Genomic DNA, 6,052 nt, shown 5'->3' on the forward strand with positions numbered 1-6,052 from the left:
AGAAAACCAGCCGATGGAAACTCACACGAAGCTTCAGCAGTGGAGAGCTAAACAAAACTCAGATCGCAGGAGCAAGAATCAGCAAGAAGCAGCTGCTCTACTGTAGAGGCCTTTGATTTATATGAACCTGCGAAGAAGAAGAAAGAAGAAATCTAGCCGTTGTGTCGCAACGGCTAGGCCTGGACCGATCAGGCTCCACCCTGATCGGTCCAGGATGGCTCTGATCGGTTAGGGGACCGATCAGGCCCTAGGCTGATCGGTCCCCAGACCGATCCCTACTCTCACAGAGAGTTGTTGCCGCAATCTCTGATCGGTCTGTGGACCGATCAGGCCCTAGTCTGATCGGTCCCCAGACCGATCCCAACTCTCACAGAGAGTTGGTTGCCATAGCCCTGATCGGTCTGTGGACCGATCATGCCATTCCTTCTTCAATCTGTTTGGTTACTGATCGGTCACCAGACCGATCAGAAAACCCATAGTATCACTGGATCGGTCTGCTGACCGATCCAATGCCCATGTGGATTTAGAGCTTCCCATCCCTAAATCCTAAGGCCTTCCTGGTCTTGAGAACGAGCTACCGAGCCCTCTCTGACCTAGTCCGGAGAACGAGCTACCGAGCCCTCTCCGACTTCCTCATCCGGTCCAGAGAACGAGCTACCGAGCCCTCTCTGACCTAGTCCGGAGAACGAGCTACCGAGCCCTCTCCAACTCTGTCTGGTCCAGAGAACGAGCTCCCGAGCCCTCTCTGACCTAGTCCGGAGAACGAGCTACCGAGCCCTCTCCGACTTCGTCCGGTCCAGAGAACGAGCTCCCGAGCCCTCTCTGACCTAGTCCGGAAAACGAGCTACCGAGCCCTCTCCGACTTCCACGTCCGGTCCAGAGAACGAGCTCCCGAGCCCTCTCTGACCTAGTCTGGAGAACGAGCTGCCGAGCCCTCTCCGACTTCACATGCCAAGTTTCCATACTTGGACTTCTCCCGTGCCAAGTCTCCATACTTGGACTTTTCCATGCCAAGCTCCCTTCTTGGACTTTTCCGTGCCAAGTCTCCATACTTGGACTTTTCCCGTGCCAAGTCTCCATACTTGGACTTTAACGAATCAAGTCAACTCAAGTCGGGTCAACCAGGTCAACCTTGACCGAAGGTTGCACCCACAATCTCCCAAGTTTGTATTCTTGTCAAACATCAAGATACAACTTTTCTATTTTCGTCAAACATCAAAATACAACTCGAGTCAGGTCAACTCGAGTCGGGTCAACCAGGTCAACCTTGACCTAAGGTTGCACCAACAGTGGCTGGATCTTAGCTTGGAGAAGAAGAAGAGAAAGCTTGCATCCCTTGGAGCTTGGTTGGTGGAAAAAGTTCTTCATCCTTTGAGTTGTTTTGTGCTTGGGCGAAACTTGAAGGAAGGAGAAGAAGGTGCTAGGTGGTTCTCATCTCGAAAGATCGTTGCCCACACAACGTCCGAGATTAGAAGAGGAATACGGTAGAAGATCAAGAGGTCATTATTCACAAAGAAAGGTATAACTAATAATAGTTTTCCGCATCATGTTAGTTTCGTTTCTTTGTAAAAATACCAAATACAAAATGCATGCTATTCTAGTTTTTCGAATTAGTTTTAGAAGTTGTGTTCTTTTGTTTTTTTTCCTTGTGATTTGATTGTTCTTAGTGGTTAACCTAGGGTTACTATGGGAAGGTTAAATATTTAATTTCCTTAAAAGGCTTTGTCTAGTCGGTGGTGGTTGCTCCCATATCCAAGAAGGCCATGTGCCTCGCTATGCAGTACTGGAAGCCGATTTTGGAAATAGATATTTAATTGTCTTTGTGACCAAGGTGATTTGGATCGAACGTGTTATGTTCCGCAGGAGATCCAAGTCTAAACCTAAAAGAACAAATAAATTAAACTTAGGATCAAACGTGTTAAGTTCCGCAGGCAATCCAAGTTTAATTTAAAAGAACACATGGTAGCTAGGAAAAGGTTCAGACCTTTGTACAAAATTTTTGTACAGTGGAACCGATAGGTTTTCCGAGTAGCAACCAACACCTATAAGTCTGATTGGCTGCTGAGCCGACTGATTATATGTGGGGGTCACACCCCTAAGGAGTGAGGAACTCGCTCTGACTGTTCGACCGACTCTTTGTCCAACCGAGTTTATGCTGAGGGTCTTGCTCATAAGAAGTGGGAAAGTGTGCCTCTTAACTCCAGCCGAAACTTGGTCTGCCCGGATTTGTGCTAGGAACAGTGGTCATTAGAGATGAGGAACTAAGTCCGTAGATCCGCCTGGCTCTGGGCTGGGTATATATTATGTTGGGAGTTGTACCCAGGAGAATGGGGAACTACGCCCCGGATGGTCTGACCAGCTCATGTTCGGTCGATCGTATGCTAGGATCTCTATCTAGGAGCAAATGGTTCACTCAGCCACATACTCTCCGATTTTGATAGACACCTCGTCTCGACTAGGACTGACACATCATCTTGATTTTGATCCCAACCTCGGGGCCCTACCTTATACGCCGCATTAGTTTACAACTTTGGTTCTAAGCTCCTACATGAAGCTATGGATTTTGGTTTCGAAGGATCGGGATCATAATGGCATTATTTTAGAAATATCAACACTATTGTATTGTGTTGCTGTTTCGAAGCATCGAAATCATAGTGGCGTTATTTTATAAAGATCAACACCATCACTATATATGTTAGAGAAATCACAATATTATGGTGCTAGTTTTGAAAGATCAGACAATTATAACCAACATAAAATGCCCCATTTATAAAGCTTTAATATTGATACAGACACAATTTGATAGCTGGGCAATATTTAAGGAAATATAAATATACCCTAATTTTGGAAAAGGAAAAATATATTTAATATAGTTATTTTGAGAAGTGACTCGTCCAATGAGTTAGCGATGGAGTAGGAGCTTATGGACTGCTTAATATTCTTGTATTAGCATTATTTTTTTTTTCTGCTACCTACATATTTCTCTATTTTTAGCTAATATCGTTTCAAGTCTTGTATTAATCAATAGCAACATTTTGAAAAGAGTTACTTTTTTAGAAATCATCTATTTATTGTAGGTTTTCGGACAACCGACAGGAGAGGGTGAATTATCTAAAATTAAAAGAATATCCTTTCTCAATCTTTGGATTGGTTTGTAATTAAAAGATTACTAATCCAAGACAAATATAGTTCACTAAAATCTCCTTCTTCTAAAGGCGGAGTAGCATCTTACAACATTGAAAGTTCAGAAAAGTAAAGAGCAGAACTAAAAACTGAAGTACAAAACTCGTTTATAAGTGTTATTCTAAACTATTGAGACCAGAGCTCTATTTATAGTCTATTGATCGAATCTGACTGTTTGCTAACGTGACAGCTTTGGGCGCTTAGATGAGGTCCGGACGCTTGGATGTGGATAAAATTTTATCCACGCTGATAACGATTCATAAAGGATAAACTTATTCCGATCTGAGCGCCCGAACCGGTTCGGGGGCCCAGACGCGACTGACGTGATCTCGCTTAGCATCGCTTCGAGGAGGCACCCCTAGAGGTGCTTAGGGGGTCCGGGAGCCCCAACCATTCCGGGCGCTTCGACAGTTCAGGCGCTTGGACTTGGTTTAGGCGCTCAGACAATCAACACCAAGTTGATTGTCAGGTTTCTCCTCTATTTCGACTCCATTCTCTTGGGTGATTTCGGCGATCTAGACTTGGGCTCACCCTGAACCCATCTTCCGGTATTCTCCTCAAGCAATTTCCACTCCGATTTCTCGTCCTTCAGAAACGCCACGCGCTTCCTTCTCGTCCGTTAGTTTACTCTTTCGCATTATCTTGTCCCTTGGCGCACCGAGCCCGTCGATTCTCTCTCGTGCCATCCTTCTCGCTAGCTTAGATTTTCACTCGCTTCTTAGTCTCCTAAGTTCCTTCATACTTAGATACAAGACATCAAATATACACAAGACCTAATTTAACTTGATTGATTACATCAAAGTCACAACGAAATACTTACATTCATCCCTTAGATGCTTATCGATCTCAATAAATTAGACACTAGACAATCGGCTAAAAGCTTGTCTAGTTAACTCTGTGACAAAAAACTTGTCTAGTTAATTAGAAATTGTCCCACGGACTGATTTAGATGATTGATACAAAAGTGTGTTACCATATAAAAACTTGTCTAGTTAATGGACTTATTGATGGTTGGTTGTACAATAAATAGTTTTTAAATTCGAGACAACTAGGAAGCATTTGAGTTGGGAAGTGTTTTAAAACTAATTATTGGAAACTTTTTTATAATCCATGTTTCTAGACCCTTTAACGGACTTATTGATGGTTGGTTGTGCAATAAATAGTTTTTAAATTCGAGACAACTAGAAAGCGTTTGAATTTGGAAGTGTTTTAAAACTAATTGTTGGAAACTTTTTTATAATCCAGGTTTCTAGACCCGTTAATCTTGGAGGTAGACACCCCTCCTCTAGTTAATCTTGATGCTCTGCATGATTTTTAAATTCACATTACATGAGAATTTGTTCTACTTCCTTAGAGGGCTTGTAAGAGGCTTTCTTTTTATTTCTTCCGTGTTGACCTTGAGACGGATTGATAGGGGCGCTGAGGACGAATGTATTCATCTTTTTATCACAATTGTAAGAAGCTTTCTTTGCCTCTTGAAAGAGTGTTTGAAATCACTTAATTTGCTTGGGTTAGCATTGTTCATATTTGTATTTTGTTTTTTCTCTATCAGTACTGAGATCAAATAGTTTTAACTAAAATATATATATATATATATATATATATATATATATACACACGATCCTGATATCCTGCGCGCCTGCACAGTGCATGACTGTGCGCGCGCGCAGGATATCAGGTTTTAGTTTTAGTTTTTTTTTAAATTTTTGAATTAAAACAAATAATTAAAATATTTTTTAAAAATTTTATTTTTAGGATTCATACTTTGGGTTATAGTATCAAAGTTATTTTTTTTAGATTTTACCTCTAGGGTTTAGGCTTCGGGTTATAGTATCAAAGCTATTTAGGGTTCAGACTTTGGGTTATAGTATCAAAGTTATTTTTTTTAGATTTTACCTCTAGGGTTTAGGCTTTGGGTTATAGTATCAAAGCTATTTAGGGTTCAGGCTTTGGGTTATAGTATCAAAACTATTTTTTTTTTTTAGATTTTACCTCTAGAGTTCAGACTTTGGGTTATAGTATAAAAGTTATTTTTTTTAAATTTTACCTCTAGGATTCAGACTTTGAGTTATAGTATCAAATCTATTTTTTTTTTTAGAATTTACCTCTGGGGTTCAGACTTCCCAATTAGATTATAATATTTGGTTTTAAAAAAAATAAAATAAAATTAATTTAAATATTTATTGAGTATTGTAATATGTTGAGGGGATATATTAATATATTAGAAATTTATATAAGGAAATGTTAATTTTTTTAAAAAAAACAAAGCATCTCCTGCGTGACGCACACAGTCGCGCGCGAGATCAGTATTCTATATATATATATATATATATATATATATATATATGCGCGTCGCACACTAGATCAGTATTATATATATATATATATATATATATATATATATATATATATATATATATATATATATCCTGATTAATTTCTGATTAATTTTAGAAGTATACGAGTTCTTTCTTTTCTTGGATAACGTACCAAACAAATTTGAAGCACAACTTTTACACACTGATAATTTATTTCATCTATATATTTTTTAGCAAGCATTAGATATTTGTTACATCTATATATTTTTAGCAAGCATTAGATATTTGTTTCATCTATATATTTTTAGCAAGCATTAGATATTTAGGATTAATTTAGAGATCATCGATCTCGTTCTATAAATTTTTTTTATCAAACATCAAAATAAATTTAAAAATAATCATAACGGATTGTCCATTAATTAATATCCCAGATTTATCATATAGTTCCATGTCTTCCATCTATATGATGGATGAAGACGTGACTTACCAAGTGGGAAAAATTGCTATCCTTATTTCGAGTCCCAACTTTCAAAGTTAAATTATAAACTCTA

This window comes from Zingiber officinale, chromosome 6B, assembly GCF_018446385.1.
Source record: "Zingiber officinale cultivar Zhangliang chromosome 6B, Zo_v1.1, whole genome shotgun sequence".
Classification (NCBI taxonomy): Eukaryota; Viridiplantae; Streptophyta; class Magnoliopsida; order Zingiberales; family Zingiberaceae; genus Zingiber; species Zingiber officinale.